This window comes from Physeter macrocephalus, chromosome 14, assembly GCF_002837175.3.
Source record: "Physeter macrocephalus isolate SW-GA chromosome 14, ASM283717v5, whole genome shotgun sequence".
Taxonomy (NCBI): Eukaryota; Metazoa; Chordata; class Mammalia; order Artiodactyla; family Physeteridae; genus Physeter; species Physeter macrocephalus.
The window spans coordinates 11,018,581-11,037,639 of NC_041227.1; the positions used below are offsets into that span (position 1 = coordinate 11,018,581).

The 19,059-nt window shown below is 51.2% G+C and overlaps 1 long non-coding RNA gene across 1 annotated transcript; it reads right to left on the bottom strand.

The window, feature by feature from the left end:
• Window positions 1–47: 47 nt before the first annotated feature.
• LOC102977072 (uncharacterized) lies at window positions 48–19,053 on the bottom strand. Its single transcript, XR_003683040.2, has 3 exons — window positions 14,383–19,053; window positions 9,292–9,486; window positions 48–1,128 (listed from the first exon to the last, which is right to left on the bottom strand). It is a non-coding gene; the product is annotated as an uncharacterized lncRNA (long non-coding RNA).
• Window positions 19,054–19,059: the final 6 nt, after the last annotated feature.

A 19,059-nucleotide genomic window follows, 5' to 3' on the forward strand; every position in this document is an offset into this window, starting at 1 on the left:
CCACATCTTCTTTATCCATTCATCTGTTGATGGACACTTAGGTTGCTTCCATGTCCTGGCTATTGTAAATAGAGCTGCAATGAACATTTTGGTACATGACTCTTTTTGAATTATGGTTTTCTCAGGGTATATGCCCAGTAGTGGGATTGCTGGGTCGTATGGTAGTTCTATTTGTAGTTTTTTAAGGAACCTCCATACTGTTCTCCATAGTGGCTGTATCAATTTACATTCCCACCAGCAGTGCAAGAGTGTTCCCTTTTCTCCACACCCTCTCCAGCATTTATTGTTTCTAGATTTTTAAAAGTTGGCAAAAAAAAAAAAAATTGGGGCCTGGGGTAGGAAAGAATTCCTTTAGGTAGAGGTCCTTCTAGAGCATTCCAGGCATTAATACAGACATGTGTTTGGTGGTCTCTATGGAAGAGACCTGAGGGCTGGATTACAAATAAAACTGCTACAGACATGGACAAGTCTTCGTGTGGGCATGTTTTCGTTTCTCTTGGGTAAACATACAGGAGTGCAATTGCTGGATGGAATGATGAGTATATGCTTAACTTTTTAAGAAACTGTCAAACCACTTTCCAAAGAGGCTGCACCATTTTGCCTTCCGACCAGAAGTGCACGAGGCTTCCAGCTCCTCCGTGTCTTCACCAACACTTGGTACGGCCAGTCTTTTAGATTTTAGCCATTCTATTGGGTGTTTACTGGTTTCTCATTGTGGTTTTAGTTTGCATTGAACCTCTTTCCACGTACTTATTTACAATCAATAGATCTTAATTAGCGAAGATATACAATATTCAAATCTTTTGTCCGTTTTTAAATTGGCTTTTCTTATTATTGAATCTTGAGAGTTTTTTATATATTCTGGATACAAGTTCTTTCTCAGATATGTTTGGCAGATAGACTGAAGAGAGTTGTAATATACGCTGGAAACACTGGCTGGCAGTTTTATTGCTATCATTTTCATCACTGCGGTTTAGAGTGCAAGTGTTAGGATTCAAATCTCAGCTCTGCCACTCCCTGGCTGCATGACCTTGGGCAAGGGACTTCTGTCTGTGTCCCAGTTTCCCCATCTGTAAGGTGGTTCATATGATGGTTGAATACTCGAATACAGGTAAAATGGAGTAAAGGCTGAAAAAAAAAATTAGGTATTATTATTGCTATTATTATTTTAATGAAAGTCAGACAAGTTCAATGGAATATCAGATTTTTGATTTTTGTGGCAGTGGAGCTGAGGGAGCAGGTCTGTGTCTGAACAAATGTGGGGATTAGGTGACCCTGCACCAGCCTCACCCTGTCCCCTCACATGGATCATCTTTCGTAATCCTCATAGCAGCTCTGAGTGATCAGAACTAGTCACTGCATTTGACAGAGGAGGAGCTGAAGGCCAGGGTCCTTTATGGCCTCACCTGCCTCCTCTGAGACCCACACCAGAGCCTGGCCCGTGGAGAGCGTGCTGGGAAAGTGCATGTCTCCTCCATGGCTGTCTGGGGGCTGAGGAGGCTCCGAAAGGGGGGGACACACTGGGACTCGAAATATTAGTGAGAGTGGGGATGAGGGTGGGAGTCGACGATCAAAGGTAAATGAGGGGCTTCCCTGGTGGCGCAGTGGTTGGGAGTCTGCCTGCCAATGTGGGGGACACGGGTTCGATCCCTGGTCCGGGAGGATCCCACATGCTGCGGAGCGGCTAGGCCCGCGGAGCAGCTAGGCCCACGCACCACAACTACTGAAGCCCGTGCTCCACTACAAGAGAAGCCACCTCAGTGAGAAGCCCGCACACCACAGTGGAGACCCAATGCAGCCAAAAATAAAATAAATAAATAAATAAATAAAAATTTATTTTTTAAAAAAGGTAAATGAGACCGAGCATTGTTTAAAATAAGTAAAATAGGGGACTTCCCTGGTGTTCCAGTGGTTAAGACTCAAGCTTCCACTGCAGGGGGTGTGGGTTCGATCCCTGGTTAGGGAGCTAAGATCCCGCATGCCATGAGGCATGGCCAAAAATAAATAAATAAATAAGTAAATAAAATAAGTAAAATAGAAGAATAGAGAGAACTATAGCTGTGTCCCTCTGGTGTTAAAGATGAGAATTATTTTAAGAAACTCCTGTGTCATGTATTCACACATAAGTAAAAGCTTACAATGGCCTTGTTTGTCCTAAGAACCAAGCGCTTTTCTCTCGGTTATTTTCAGCCACACTTGGCCTGACCTGCCAATATGTGAACATGCTGTCAGTGTCGCACCTCATCAGGGATATGAACAAGGCCTGTATTTCACTTTACTGGTTGCTTCTAAAAGTCATCATGACACATTGGCAAAAGCCTACAGGCCTTAGAAAAATAAAAATTTAAAAGTTGGCAAAATTTAAAAGTTGTCAGTACAGGACAGTTGAGTGAGTATCTTCTTGTGGGCTCTACTGGTTGAAAGTCTATCAGTCACTTGAAATATAAACGTATATTTACTATAAAGGAGCAAAACACAGTCCTATTTTAATAATTATCATGAACATGGTCAACTGTATTAAAAACAAGAAGGTTCAAAGAAATCAAAACTAAGGAAATAAACAGATGGTTAATACAAAAGCAATAACTTTGGATGAAACATCATTTTTTCTCAAGCAAATGATTATAAATAATTAAACGATAGCCACAGAGCAGTAGCATTAATTCTACTACTTGTACCATTACGTGGTTTGCTAGCTTTCATAACAAATCATAAAATTCCTAATAAGAATAGAACCTTTAAGAATGTAATAGTTTTCAGTTATTTCATTTCCTCTTTTAGGAGTCTTTTAGGAAAAAATCTTATTTGGGCATATTTGGAAAATGAAGGAAGATTTAGAGAAAATGAGGAACCACATGATCCTTTGTCCTCGCCGATCAAACTGCAGAACCATGGATATCCTGCAAGAGCTTTAGGTACATACTGTCTATACTATTTCCTGTCTTCAGGCTACAACGCTGTACCAGCAACGTGCTATAGTTATTGCTATTCATGCAAGTACTTCAGTAGCTGAAAAGGAAGGACGTTTTAAATTTGCCCAAATCGTGAATCCTGGGTAAAAGTTCCATCTTGAGAACATATTACGAAAAAGTGTGTCTGGGAATTCATGGCCCTGGACCCAGAGACCAGTGATAGCCTTCCATGTGTCTGCTGAGAGGGCCCATCTCTTCAGTGTGGTGCCCTGGGTGCAGGGAAAGGGTCCCTGAGCAGCTGACAGCATGAGAGAAACTGATCTTCCCAATGAGCTCAAAGTTTAAAATTGACTACTAATCATAGTAATAATAAAATGGACGGATAGTTTTAAATTGTCCAATAGGATTTTACCTTCCCCCCTGTCTTTCAGATGCATTCCATGGTGGTGATACTCAGCTTCAGTCAGCGTTCAGAAAACATAGATTTTAACCCTCAGGAATTTTAGTATGGAGCTGAAACGTATACATGGGGTTAGGAGGGGAGAGTGTGTAGCTGGTATGATAGATAAAAGGGACAGGGCAGAAAGGGGGCCCAGGGACAGAGAGCAAAAGGGGAGGTGGCAGAAGATGTGGAATTAGTAGGGGGTCTGAGCAGGGCTGGGAGACAGACCATACAGTGGGGGAAAGACCCTACAAGGTTGAAGCAGAGTGGGATGGTTGGCTCATGAGGGGATGGAGCTCATGGGGAAAAGAGCTGGTGCAGAGATGAAAGTCAGGGTGGGGTTGGATAAAGGCCAAAGGTGGGTGGAGGGAGGACCAGGGTGAATATAAATTTGGGAGATAAAGGGCACAAAGATATCTATGGATCTGGAGATGGATCAGGGTCATGGGGTGGAGGAAGGAAATAAGACGATGGGCTTAATTGGAAGAACAAGGGGTGGGACTTGGAAAAGGGGACTAAGAAGAACAGGGGACTAGAAGACCTGGGGTATGGGGTGGGTGAGTGATAAATGGGGGAAAGGATTAAAGAGCAAGAGATGGAGGGAGCAAGAACGGGGAAGAGAAAGGGGGCCTTGGAAGGTTGGAGAAAGGGAGGGTAGAAAGGGAGTAAAATGATGAGAGAGTTGCTAGAAAGTGAGAAAGAGAAGAAAGAGATATGAACCTAAGACAGGGACTCAGAGAGAGATGAATAGAGACAACGTGTTCCCTGAGAGGCTGGAGCCGGAGGAAGAATGGAGAGGAGATGCAGACACAGAGGGAAAGAGGGAGGAAGAGGAAGGCAGGACAGAGGGGGCCACTAAAAGAGAGCTGGGTTTTTAGCCCCTTTCCTGGGAAAACACAGAGGAAAGCCTGGCCTCCGGAGAGGAAGAACAAAAGCAGTGATGGATGACATCAGAGAGATGCAAAGGCGGGGAAAGGGCAGAGCACAGAAGAGGGCGCAGTGGCCAGACAGCGAGAAACCAAATGAGGAGGGAAAGATGGTTTAAAATTGTCAAGAGACACTGGGAGGCTGAGAGGTGGTGTGAAGGAAGAAGGTGATTCAGTAACGGTCTTGTTTTCTACCAGTTGTTCATATGTAAGTGAGGGGATCGTTGCAGCAGTGACGCAGGTACACTGGGGATACGGGGTCCCCATCATCTGCAGTGTCACCCAAAGGACACAGGCAAGCTGGGGAGTCACGCTGGCGTGGACCCCAGAAGCCAGGACGTGGGCAGGTAGGAGGGTCCCACTGCACAGAGGAAGGGTGACAAAGGCCAGGGTGGTGAAGTCAGCCATTAGTTGGGTCTCCTCTGAGAGAAGTGTGTGTGAGGGCGGGACGCAGGAGTGTTCCTTCTGCAGGTGGGTGTGTGACTGTGACGGGGACATGGAGAAATAGGCATGACACTGGCTTATGTTGGCCCAAACCGTGGTCACATCTTGAAGTAAAAGGAGAATCATGGAGCGTGGCTGTGAGGTCCCCGGTGTGTCAAGTGGGAACGATAAGCATGGGAACTGGAGGACGTCGGGGAGGCACTGCTGTATAAATGGGGGAGCAAAAGGAGTAACCCCCGAGGTGTGAGCCAACAGGGGTTTCCTGAGTGATGGACTGACTCACACAGAAATCTGGGGATGGCTGGAGAGTAGTTGGGTGACACGGGTGACTCTCGGAGAGCTGGGCATGAATTCCTAAGTGATGGGAGTAAAAAAAAAAAACAACCATGGTATATTGTTGCTGAGTGCAGCGATTCTGAAGAATGCCCAGGGGAAGTCCGGGTAGAGCAAAACGACTCTGCTGGCATCCTGGCTGGCATGGAGAGGGAAACGTGAAGTTGTGCAGTGGAGGTGATAATGCAGAGGAGGCTGGTGTCGCTGGGGGAGAATGTAAAGTAGGCCAGGGTCACTGGTCAAGAGTTGCCTCTTGGTTCTGAGATGCTTGGAGAGCCAGTGAGAAGCTGGCTGAGACTGACGGGTAGTCTGGGGAGTCACGACTGGGGGACCCTTCATGGGAGGACCCCACTCTCCGCAGATGTGGACATGGTTGAGAAACCCAAAGCTCCCAGGATACCCGACCCCTCTCTGACAGCAGAAATGGAAGGTAGTGTGGGGTGTGTGTGTGTGTGTGTGTGCCCTTGAAACAAACGTGGATATAAACAAAGCAGGCAGAAGGACAGAGATTCACTTACCAAGTGTTCTGTCCTTCTGTCCTCTGAATTCCCTTGCAGGTGGCAGAACCCTGTAAGCACCAGGTGCAGGTGGCTCAGACAAACTCATCCAGATGCTGCCCTCCTCTGAGACGATCTAGGTATTATTTATTTCATGCATCTTCACACAGAGATGGGCCACCAGGAGGAATCCCACCACTAATGGATGCAGGGTGGACACTGTTCCGAAATTCTTCCTCCCTTCTGTCCCTCCCCTACTGCCCTGGCCAGTCCCTGTGCTAAAAGATGGAGAATCAGACCTGTCTTTGCCCATGTCACATCAATGTACCACACCATTATGAGTGCAAGAGACCCTAGTTCAAATCCCACCTTGGCCACTGACCTGCTAAGGGACCTTAGGTAGGCCTCATAACCTCTCTTGAGCCTCAATCTCCTCAGCTAGAAAAAGAGAATTATGTAGATTCCTGGACTGGCCAGAGTGGTTGAAAGGAATGGAAAAAAATAATGCATGAGAGATACCTATAGTAAATGATCAAGAAATGCTGGCTAAGCATGCTCCTGCCTCAGGGCCTTTGCACATGCTGTTTCTCTTACCTGGAACACCCTTCCGTTATCTAATGGAAGTCCACATGACTCCAACCTTCAAAGAGACCTCTCCTGACCATCCTATTATGTACCATTTCATGCACTCCCCACCCCCCTCACAGAGCCCCTCCCCACCCCCCTCACAGAGCCCCTCCCCACCACATTCACTCCCCAGCCCCCATTCCTGCTTGATCTTTCCCCACAGCACTCACCACCATCTGACACTTTATTTTAGGAGTTTATTTGCCAATGTCTGGCTCCCCTACTGGAACATCAGCCACAGGAGGGTAGGAAGTTTTGTGTTTTGTTCACGGCTATATCCCAATCTCTAAAACAGTGCCTGGCACATAGTAGGTGCCCCACAGAGAAGCCTGAGCTGTGCTCTCGGATTCATTAAAATGATCCCACACCGTCCTGTGTGACCGTGGTCAGTTTATTTCAACTCCCTGGGCTCGGTTTTCTCTCCTGCAAAAACGAGGCTCAGAGAAGCCTTTCCACCTTGAGTTTGCTAGGAGGGTCTCATGGGACGTGCTGGTTCTGAAGCTCTCTTGGTCCTTTTAGCAGGGCTCCATAAATGCCGGCTGGGTTTTTTTGTTGTTGTTTGCCTTTTTGAAATGGATATTTATGAATGTGGAATTCTCGAGGCTGCGTCCCGTCCTGGGAAGGGGGGCCCTTGCTGCAAGGAGCAGGCGAGGTCCCCGCCCGCGGGCCGCCGGGCGCCCCTCCAGGCCGCGGCCCCCTCCCCCGCCGGCCCCCAGCGAGACGAATGCAGCACACGGCGGCCTTTATGGGGCCCGCAGACAGCGCGTCGCCAGGCTAACCCTGCGTGGAAAATTCGGAGGTGGAAGGCAAGGCGCCTTAATGAGGGGGCCGCCAGCAGCGGCGGCGGCGAGGGGGCGGAGGGGGCTGCTGGCCGGGCCGGAAACGTGAGCCGGCCTCTGCGGGCGCCCTCCGCCCCCGCGCATTCCCCGGGCCCCCCGGGACCGCGCTGCCCGTGGCCGTGGTCGGCAGGTGGAGGGAGCGGGGAGCGCCGTGCGCCTGGGCTCTGCTCGTTTCCGCGCCGGCTGTTCCTCCCTTCCAGGCGCCTTGCTGCTCTGTGCCTTGACTTCCTCCTCCGTAAAATGGGCCCTGCCCTCTTAGGGTGGGTGGGAGGATTCAATGAGTTGATAGACGCAATGGTGTCCAGCACATGGGAAGCCCTGGACAAAACTAGTAATTTATGGGTACCATAAACTTTATGATTTCATCAGCCACAAGTTGAGGCTGAGGTATTCAGGAGACCGCGGCACATTTGGATTTGGGGGCTGTTCCCCACCGCCTGCGGTGAGACGGGAGACAGGCTTGGAATCAGGGCAGTCCCTGAAGAAGAGGCCATCAGATTAAGGTTATGGGCCCAGGACCTGGAGTCTGACACAGCTGAGTCCCCAGCTGCAGAGCCTCCATGGCGAAGCTTGAGTCAGCCAAGGTGTTGCTCTGAACCTCAGTCTCCTCATCTGTCAAATGGGCACAGGCCAGGCACTGTACCAGGTGCTGGGGAAGAGCAAGGAGCAGGACCCCCAGCCTCTGGACTCCTGGGCTTCCACTCCAGTGGGGCTGACGAGGCATTCCCTTCCTTGAAAGAGGGAAACAAATAGTTACATAGGTGCTTATGTAACACCCTGGGCCCTTAGGGTGGAAGGAGAGAGAGGGAGGGGGGGAGGAATTGGGAGGATGAAGGGAGGTGACCCCAGGATGGGGGAATTGGCGAGAGGGCAAGCTCCTGAATGCCCAGTTTCAGATTCAGACTGGAAGAAGGCAGAAAGCAGAGCTCAGGGCAGCCAGATGGCAGCGGCCCTTCATCTGCTCCTTCTCCACCGGAATATCCACCGGATATTCCACAGCTCTCGCCACCGCTTCCTCCAGGCCTCTACTCAAAGTCCACCTCCTTAACGAGGCCTCCCCAGACCACTATCTAAACACACTCTCACCCGGGCTTTTCTCTTTGCCCCCGGCCCCTGATTTATGTCTTGTTATTATATTATATATCTTTTCTTTCGCGTATTTCTTGTCTGAGACCTCCACTTGCCCATGAGCTCGGCCAGGATGGGGATTTTGTTCACAGCTGTAGCTTCTGCTCCCAGGCTGGCACAGAGTAGGTGCTCAATAGATGACTGAGGAATGAATGAATGGACAGAGGCAAGCAGCGGAGGACAAAGAAAGCCTCCCTTTTCGTTCTGGTGACTGTTTCTGGCTTGTAGGGGACAGGTTTCCTGAGCTGCAGGCAGGCAGACAGAGAGAGGGTCAGGTGAATAGAGGGACGGGGGACAGAGGGCTCCAGGGCCCACCGGCTGTTCCCTCCTCCAGGGGACCTGCAGAAGGAAGCTCATTTTCAACTTCTGCAGCAGCCCCAGTGGCAGGCGGGCTGGGAGCTGGGAGCCTGCTCTTCCTGTCATTGCCACTGGTGAGAAATCTCACACGTTGTAAAGGCAGCTAGGCTCCCTTCTGGCTGGGGCAGCCGGCTGGATCTGCCCTGGGCTGGCCGGGACGTTCCCAGGGTCCCCAGGCTGGGCGGTGTATCTGGTGGGGCCTCCTAGACCCTGGGATCCTCTCCCTGGGGGCGGGGCACGTACCCTGCATTTTCACAGACCCGATAGCATAGAGCTCAAGGTGAGTCAGGCTGCCCAGGTTCAAATCCCAGCTCAGCCATTTGGAGCTGTGTGATCCTGGGCAAGCTACCCAAACGCAGTGTTCCTAACCATAAAAAGCTATAATAATATTAAAAATGTGAAATAATACAGTACCTGGACCTGGTTCAGGGGCTCCTATGTGCTTTCATGCCATGGACCCCTTTGATGTTTGTAAATTTAGATTTAAATTTATAAATTAAAGTGTATAGGATTAAAAGAAAACCAATTATATTGAACTAGTCGAATGTTCGATACAGGGACAGCTGTACTTCTTTGCTAATGAATTTAATGATAAGATCGGGCCTAATAACTAGGGTAATTTTGAAGTTGAAAAGAGGATAAAAGCTGTTTCTGAGACACTGTAGAGGGCCATGGAGCAGCGTGTGATTTCTGAGGGACAAAGCCACGGTCCTGCTTAGGTTCATTTCCCAAGTCCACCTGTAAGAGCAGGAAATGCTGAATTTCAGTTGGTTAGTGAAGATGTACCTTTCTTTCCCAGTCCAGGTTCATGGGCCCCTGAATTCCACCGTGGGCCCCTGAAGGTGGTGGTGAATGATGAGGTCTCCTGAAGATGGTCCAGGTGCCCAGGAGCCCAGGTGAGTCTGGTGGGAACAGCCTCGGGTGTTCTAGAAAAGGCACCGGATACGGAGTCCTCTGGGTCCGACTTTGGCAGGCTTCTTTCTAGTGGGGAAGATGGGGCAGGACGGTAGGTGTCAGGTGGCCAGCACAGGGGTCTGGGCCCTCATAACACCTCCCAGCCTTGGGAGATGCTAGGGTGGAACAGGGCTCTGAAGGAGGGGAGGGGCCATTCTGTGCCTGGTGGCCTCTCTGGGACCTGGGCCTGTGTGTGAGTCACCGTTTTGCGCCGGTGTCATCTGGGTGTCATCTGGGTCAGGGCAGGGCGTGTGTGTGTAGGTGTGAGTGTGTCTGTGCGGGAGACACATTTGGGAGGGTGGGGGGTGTGTATCAGTGGGTGGGGAGTGTAGAGTGGTTGCATGTGTGAGTCTGTGTGTATATTTGTCAGTGGGTCAGTTCTGGGAGTGGATCGTTGTGTGTGTGTCAGGGTTTGATGGGGGGCTCTGGTGTGTGTTTGTGTGGGATTTGGAGGTCTCTGGAGTGTTCACGTTGGGGGTCTTTGCTGTTAGCTGGTGTGAGCATGAGAACACGGGTGTATGTGGGGGCAGAAAGAAGGATGGATTTTGTGTGCGTGGACGCATCAGGGCTGGTGGGGGGTGTCCGGTGTGTGTCTGTGTGAGCGTGTGTGGCCCTGTCACCGCCGGCTCCGGGCCCGGCCACATAAACTTCGCACCCCTGCGGGCGGGCTCTGGCAGCCCCGCAGTGGCCGCGTCAGGCAATGGGAAGCAGATGGGCCGGGATGGAGGCCATATGGGGCTGGGGGCGGGGGCGCATTCCTCCCTCCCAGAGCCGCCAGGAAGCCCCCTGCCTGTCGGCCCCCCATCAGGGCGGGAGCTGGAACTGACACAGTAACAAATGTCCCGCAGCCAGCATGGAGCCGAGGGAGGCGGGGGAGGCAGCCCCTGCCCCACGGGGAGTGTGTGTGTGTGTGTGTGTGTGTGTGTGTGTGAGAGAGAGAGAGAGAGAGAGAGAGAGAGAGACGCGGAGTGGTCCAGGAGATGCTGGCTCAGGGAGAGGCTTCCTTGAGAAGCTGTAGCTGACCCCAGGGCTGTGCAACCTTGGGCACAATACATGCCCACTTTGTGCCTCAGTTTCCCCAGCAGGGTCATAGCAGGGTGGCCATTTGGGATGGGATCCTGGGAAGTTTGGACGTACCCTCCTTCTCAGGGTAGGACCCTAACTGCAGAAAGCTAGGCAGATACCAACAGTAACAGTGACAAAAACAGTAATGGCAGCCAGCCTTGACTGCGTGCAGGGTACTGGATAATGGTTAAGGGGTGGGGGCTCTGGGACCAGACCTGCCCGGGTTCAAACCCCTGCTCTGCCCTCTTCTGGCTGTGTGACCTCGGGCAAGTCATGTCTCTCTGTGCCTCAGTTTCTCTTCTGTAAAAGGGAGGTAATAATAACAACAACAACAGCAGCACCTCCCTTTTTCCAGGCGGTCACGAGGTTTAATCCGGGTAAAGCGCTCACCGCAGCGGCCGGTCCCACACTGTGTAAGCCAGGCTTGGGGCCCCAGAGTCGTAGGGGACACAGCTTTTCAGTGAGTGCTCGTGAGCATCAGCTTGACAACCCCACGGGGTGTCTCCTGGGCTTAGGGCCATTTTGCATGTGAGACCCAGGGAACCAAAGCACTCACCTCACCTGGGCTCACACAAGGGTTAAGGGGCAGAGCTGGGTTCAAAGCCAGGCCACCTTTCAGGGGGCCTGGCTCCCCCAACCCCTGTCCTGGACCCATTGGCAGGAGCCAACCTTGCCTCCAGGCCCCGACTAGACTCAGGCAGCGCCAGGTCCAGACCCTGGCTCCCCTCTCCCTGCTGTGTGACCTTGGGCAAGTGCCTGAACCTCTCAGGGCCTCAGGTGATTACCCTTCCCCCCAGGCTCAGAGATGAGGAGATGGACGGGACTGTTCTTCTCAAGGCAAATGTCCCATGAGTCACCCCTGTTACCTTTCCTCTCCTGGAGGCTGAGATGGGAGAGGGCAGGGGTGGAGGGGGAGGGCTCAGGAGTTGAGGCCGGCTCTGGGTAGCCTTGGCCCAGTCTGTTCACCTCTCCAAGCCTTCCCAAAGGGATATTTTCCAAAGGAGATTGTCAGGAAGCTTACCAGGATCTTGTAAATAAAGTGGCACACGCTAGGTACTCAGCATGTGTTAAGTCCTCCTTCTCTTGAATTCTTATCCCTTATGGGCCCCTATTGGGGACATCTCTTGTTGGTTCCTAACCAGCACCTACTCCCCTCCTCTGATCCCCTGTCCAGGGATTTGGGGTGGAGCCAATGCTTTCCCTAGGGGTACGGCATGTGACCCAGCACTGACCAATCAGAGCACTGCCTCCTCTCAGCCAATGAGAGGCAGGCCTGGGATTTTAGCTGGAACCAAAAAGAATGAAGTGCTTTCTATTCAAGTTGCTGGTTGAGTGGAAGCTTGGAGCATGGAGTTCATCTTGCTTCTATGAGCGGGGAGTTTGAATGAGAATGGAGGCAGGAAAAATGGATAGAAAGCAAGGATGAAATCTGAATACCTAGATGCAGCCATGCCTGGTACCATTATGGTTCCTGCTTTGTGGGTGAGAAATTGAGGCCAAATCCAGGGTCACACAGCCAGGCAGGAGAAGAACAGGGATTTGAACCCAGGCCGACTGGCGCCAGCGGCCGTGCCCTGAACCTCTAGACTCCACAGAGCCCTTTGGTGTAAATCCCTCCCCCTAGCCTGGAATTCTCTCACCCAGCCTAGTTTTTGAACTCAGCTATTTCTGATCATCCCGAGGGAGAACGTTTCCTGCCTCTGGCAGAAAAATCAGGGGAGAAATGAGAGCCCTGTGGTCTGGCCCCAAACTCAGTTTGGGCAAGCTTGGCGAGATGAGAATTCTTTCCTTTTCTCTCTTTCTTTCCTTTCCTTTCCGTTTTTCTCTTTCTTTCTTTCTCTCTTTCTTTCTTTCTCTCTTTCTTCCCCCTTCCTCCCTCCGTTCCTTCCTTCCTTTCTCTTTCTTTCTTCCTTTCTTTTCTCTTCCTTCCTTCCTTCCTTCCCTTCCTTCCTTCCTTCCTTCCTTCTTTCTTTCTTTCTTTCCTTCCTTCCTTCTTTCTTTCTTTCCTTCCCCGCCCCCCCGCCGCCACCACACCCCACCCCCGCTCCTCTGCCAGTGTGTCCTGAGATCTCCCTCCCCAAAACAATTGAATCCTTGCTTCCATATCTGCTTCTGGGGGGGAACCCAAACTAAGACAATGCATTTGGACAGATTCTGTTAGCTACTTCAAAATCTTTAGGCAGAAAGAAGATCCTCCCTCCCTCCCTCCCTCACTCCCTTCCTTCCTTCCTTCCTCCCCACCCCCTCCCTCCTGTCTGAAATAAAACATTGTTTACTCCAGCCCACCTCACACCTGGTTCATGCGCTCACCTCTGCCTGGATGACCTCCACCTCAGCCCTGCTCCTGGCCTAGTTGGCTGCATTAGGCCCCAGTACAGCAACCATCAGCAACACTTATTAAAATGCAGACCCCAGGGTCCTGCATGCACACAGGCGTTTTTACACACTGGGGGCGGGGCCGGTGGAGATGAACACCCGGTGGAGATTCGAATGCAGGTGATTCATGGGACACTGCAGAGTGTGTCCTTGGAGGGCCTTGAAGATCACGGTTAAAAGTTGTGCCTCGGGTGGGGCGGGTGCTAGGGAGCTGGACCCCTCTGAACTGTAGTGGACTGAGGCTGGGGCCCTGAAGGAGGGGCCCTCTCAGTCCTTTGGCTGTTTGGATTCAGGTTTCACCTCAACTAGTTTTTCACTCTGGGCAGGTGCTGTAACTTCTCTGAGGCTTGGTTTACTCATCTGAGAAAAGGAGATTCAAAAGAAAAAGGCTCAATATGTGTTGAACTGTTAGTGTATACAAGGCTCTGAGTTCAGCACTTTGCATGGAGAAATGTATTCAATCCTCACAACCCCAGGAGGTGAGTACTGTTAGTCTTGTTAATTTTTCAGAAAATGAAACTGAGGCTCAGAGTGGTCAAGTTACTTGTTAAAGGTCACACAGCTGGTAGGTGGCAGAGCTGGGACTTAAAGCCCAGGCATCTGGCTCCAGACCCTGTGCTCTTACCAGTACTGTATAAAATTTCGCTTTGTTTGTGTTATTCACTGTTGTGTCCCCAGGGCCTGGCCCATGGTAGGTCTCACTAAATATTTGTGGAATGAATAAATGATCACCCCTTGAAGGGAGTTGACTCAAGAGGTAATGGCTATTACTTCGGTAACGGCTCATTCTCCCTAAATGTGGGAGATGTTAAAGCGAGCGCTAATCATTGTGAGCCTTGGTCGTCTCGCCCTGCTTTGAGTAACAGGGATAGTAACAGTCCTACCACTGAGGGTTGCTACGGGGACCCTGTGAGATAACGTCGGGACCCCAAGCCCCATAGAATAGGCTCTGAGGGCATTAGCTAGTTCCAGCAGCTTCCTAGTCTCTTCTTCACTCCGATTTCCTGGTGTGATCCTGTCCCCCTCACAGGCCAAACAGGCCTATGGCTGGTGCCAAGCACACAGTAGGTGCTCAGAGAAGGATAGATACCTGAGTGCTTGCTGTGTGTTGGGCTTTTTAAACATTCATCATCTGACCCACTTTCCCCCCCAGCCAACACAAGAAAGGGGCCCGGTGCCTGGGCATCTGTCTGTTGAATGACTGAAGGAAATGCAGAGCTGGCTGCATTGGTGGAGCGTGTCTGGCTCAAGCCCCACCCGCCACCCACTGTCTGCCAGCTCAGAGCCAAGCCTGGGTTTCCACATCTGCTGCTGCTGCCAGGAGGTGAGTGGGCCTTGGGGGAGGCAGTTCCCGGCCATGGAGCTGGGGATTTGTGGGAAGGCTGCCAGGGGGAGGAATTTCCTTCATGAAGTTAAGCCGGGTCTGAGTAACTCCTCGTCCAGCGGCGGCTGGGAGGGCAGTCATGGGGCCGTGGGACTCACGGTTCTAGCCGAGACTGGAGCTCTGCCAGCTGTAGCTCTTGGGCCCCAGGTTCTGCCCCAGGATGAGAAGCAGCATCTAGGAGGTGCCACCGGCTGCTTGGACGAGTCCCTTCACCTCTCGGAGCCTCACTTTCCACATCGGCACCGTGGGAGGGCAGCTGTCCCAGCCTGGTGGGGCTGTTCTGAGATTCAGAGGGGTCACGTGTGCCCAGCGGGGGTGGGTTTTTTCATCGTGTGGAGGACAGGAGCTGTCTGGGGGTGCAGATGGCCTGGCCTCAGAAGCGACAGGCCCTGAGGGCCTTGGGTGAGTCATTTTGCTCTGCAGGTCCCAACTTCCCCCAACAGCCTGAGCCTGGGACAGGAGCAGAAATGTTCTCAGAGGCAGGAACTTTTGAACCACAAGTGAGAAAACAATGACAGCCATAATAATAATGCCTGTACAACGGAGCTTTCAACCAATCCCTCATTTGTTTCTGCTTTCAGCTAATATATTTTAGCTCTGTTGGTTCATTCAGTGAACATCACTGAACACATTTCGTGCCTGGCTAAGGTTGCCAGATTTAGCACCAACAAAAACAAGATCCATAACAACAACAAAAAGCCCAGGATGCCCAGCTAAATTTGAATTTCAGATAAACAGCAAATACATTTTTCGTATAAGTATATCCCGTGCAATATCTGTTAGTGTAAGTATATCCCATGCAGCCCCACGGCAGGACCTGTGGGAGGCATTTTGCTCACACGCCCCCATTTCTTTTCCACGCAGCCCCGTGAGGTGAGAATTATCACCAGCGTTTACTCATGAGGAGCTGGAGGCTCAGGGAAGTGTGCCCACCCGCCCAGGATCACTTGGGCTGGGCGTCCTGACGGAGGGCCGGGCCTCAAGTGCCACTGGGAGGCGGGGTGCTGGGGGGGCCTTCAGTAGAGCCGCACTGACTCTCTCACCCCCTACTCACTTCCTGGATGGCAATTTCAGGAACACAAGGTCAGATTGGTAACTGCCTAGCACTTTCTCCCTGCCCCAGACTTCACCTGTTGGGGGAAGTCCCTGTGGGTCACCCAGGGCTGGAGGCTGTCACAGCCAGGACGTGGGCTGGGGAGCTGGACGGGCAGAGCTCCCACACTGTGTGAGCAGAGTGGACGTCCAGAGGGAGGAAGACAGATGGGGCTGCGGTCACCAGAGCTACCTTGGCCACAGCCCCTCGTCAACAAGCAGGGCCTCCCTGGCACCCCGGCTAAGTCCTGAGCCAAGAGGGGACCAGTAGAGTCACCCCTCTTCCCACTGCATGCCCTTGGGGAACTCTTGGCCCTTTTCTGGACAGAGCCCCATCCTCTCTGCAAAGAGGCATTCTTTCATTCATTCACTCACACATTCACTCATTCATTTATTTGTGCTTTACTTCCACAGATGTTTCTTGAACACCTACTATGTGCTAGGCGTGGTTCTAGGCTTGAGGCATAGGGGGATACACCAGAAAACAAGACAGACCAAAAGCCTTGCTGTCATGGAGCTGACGGTTTAACAGCGGAGACAGATAATAGACACATAAAAACATAATTTCAGGGCTTCCCTGGTGGCGCAGTGGTTGAGAATCCGCCTGCCGATGCAGGGGACACGGGTTCGTGCCCCAGTCCGGGAAGATCCCATATGCCGCGGAGCGGCTAGGCCCGTGAGCCATGGCCGCTGAGCCTGCGCGTCCGGAGCCTGTGCTCCACAACAGGAGAGGCCACAACAGTGAGAGGCCCGCATACTGCAAAAAAAAAAAACAAAAAAAAAAACATAATTTCAAGTGGGAAAAGTACTAGGATAGAAATAAAGCAGGGGGAAGTGACAGAAGATGACTGCTGGGGACCCCTTGAGGCAGGGCAGTCCAGGAGGGCCTCTCTGAGGAGGTGACGTTTGAGAAATATCCAGAGAGTGAGAAGCAGCTGGTCTGGGGCAGATGTGGGGAAAGGGCTCCTGGCAAAGTGATCAGCATGTGCAAAGGTCCTGGGAACAGAGCAAGCCAGGTGACTGAGAGAATGTGTTGCTAGAATGCAGTGAACCAGAGGGAGCCTGGTGGGGCTTGCGGGAGTTGTGGGTGAATCATGCAGGGCTGAGCAGGTCACAGTTAGAGATCCTCTTGGCTCCCTGAGTCACCTCTTCCAAGGAGCCTTCTTTGATGACCTTGGCTAAACTAGCCCTCATTTCATTCTTCCTTATAACACTCATTGCTATGTGGCATCAGAGTCTCTATTTATCCCGTGTATAGGGATGTACTGTCTTTCTTTTCCCATAATTGCAATGTCAGCTGGGCAGAATCACCCAGAGTTACCTATTGGCTGCCACATGGCATGGAAAATGTGGCCACAGAATCCAAGTATGGGAGCCATTGATGGATGGCAGGGAAAAAAGGTCCTGGGTTTTGTGGATTGTAGTTTTGACTTGATTTAAGCTTCACAAGCAAACTCTGGAACCCAAGCCCTGAGTACAACAAGATTCTCTTGAAATAAGATCATAATCCTGGCTAACTTTCACTGGATGCTTTCTGTACACCAGGCACTGGGCTAAGCACTTGTGTGTGTGTGTGTGTGTGTGTGTGTGTGTGTGTGTGTGGTAAAAGACACATAAATTTTACCATTTTAACCTTGTAAAAGTGTGCAATTCAGTGGCATTTAGTGCATTCACGCTGTTGTGCAATCATCACCACCATCTAGTTCCAGAACATTTCCATCACTCCAAGAGGAAACTCTGTAGCCATGAAACAGTCACTCCCCGTTCCCTGCCTCCCTCTAGCCTCTGGAAACCACTAACCTACTTTCTGTCTCTATGGCTTTGCCTTCTCTGGGCATTTCATATGAATGTACTCATACAACATGAGGCCTTTTGTGTCTGGCCTCTTTCACATGTTCATTCATGTTATAGCATGGATCAGTACTTCATTCCTTTTTACTACTAAATAGTAGTCTATTGTATGGATATACCACATTTTGTTTATTCATCCATCAACTGATGGACATTTGTTTCCACTTTTTGTCTATTGTGACTAGTGTTACTATGGGCGTTTGTGTACAAGTCTTCGTTTGAACACCTGTTTTCAATTCTTTTGAGTATATACTTAGGAGTGGAATTGCTGGGGTCATACAGTAATTCTATGCTTAATTTATTGAGGAATTGCCAGCTCAGCACGTTTTAGTGTCCATGACCTTGGGGAATTCTCACAGCATGCTAATGAGGGAGACTGTGCATTGCCCCCATTCTGCAGATGAGGAAACTGAGGCTCAGAAGGTGGAATTCGTGAGCCAGGGTCACACTGATGAGAATTGATGAAGTTGGGCCCGTTGGATTGCAAACCACCTTGAACCCAAGCTGAAACAGGACGGAGAAGGAGAGCAAGAACACGGCTGTCTCCGGTCCATCTACAGAGGAAGCTGAGGAAAGCCGTAAAAGGCAGCGTTTCTCTATCAGACTTGCTTGGATTCCAATCCCCCTTGCTCATTCCTGGCTGTGTGTCTTAGGGCAAGCTGGTTCACTTCTCTGGGCCTCCACTTCCCTATTCAAGGGTGCTAAGGAGACAAATTCCCTCAGATGGTAATTATAAGGATGGAATAAGAAGCCTGCCCCTGCTGTTATCCTTATGAATGTTGTTATTTTCTGACACAAGGGGAAGAGGTTTCTCCAGCCCTGAGATCCCATGCTCTTGGTTTGGGTGGGGCTGGGAGCAGAAGGGAGTGAGGGACCCCCAGAATCTCCTCTCCAGAGGGGCTGGAAGGGCTGGGCAGCCCAGGGGTGGGAGCGGTGTCTACCTTCAAGTCCCACGTCCATGGTGACGCTGAATGTTTCGGATGGGAAAACAGTGCACAGTTTTCCAGAAATGCTTGGACGCCACCTCATCAGAAGAGAACGTAGCCTGGGTCCATTACTCCCCCAGAACCACAGCACATTTTAGGCCAGAAATAATAATAACTCGGCTTGTTACGTGGACGCCAGAGAATAAAAATCTAACTTGGACATATAACTCTAACGGGATGGAGAGGGTGACTGAGAAGTTTCACAGATGAGCTTTCAATACGAGCATGGGGGCGGGGGTCCCCAAGCCTCTTTGCTGAACTCGGCACAGACCCAGGCTTGCAAACTCGGAGAACCTCAGGAACAATTACTGAGCACTTGCTGTGTGCATCGACTCATTCCACATGAAAAACAGGCCTGGGAGGCGGTTCTACTGTAAGCCCCTCTGTACAGATGGGGAAACTGAGGTGCAGAGAGGTAGAGGCACCAGCCCAGGGTTGAACAGCTAAGAAGAGGCTGAGCTGGGGTTTGAACCCAGACAGTCAGGAACTGGATGAAGCCCACACTCTGACCCACCACAGCCTTCCTCAGGAAAGGATGGGAAAAATGTTTTGTGTTCTGCAAAATTAAGTGACCATGTCCGGCTGAGGTCACTGGCTGATGGGTGGGAGGTTGCTGATGAGGAAATGAGGAGGGGTGTAAAGGCACCCCAGGAAGCGCCCAGTGTCCCTTTTGCTGGATATTTTCCTTCCTGGACTCTTGGCCTGGCTGTTTCTTGGTGAGTGTGTGTGGGCTGGAGGGTTAGTGAGAGAAGAGAGACCCCGATTCTGGTGCTGGGGGGTGTTGGGATCCAAGGTCAGGTCTGCAGCCCAAGGTCCCTCCTGCCTGGGAGGTACCCGGGGAAGCGC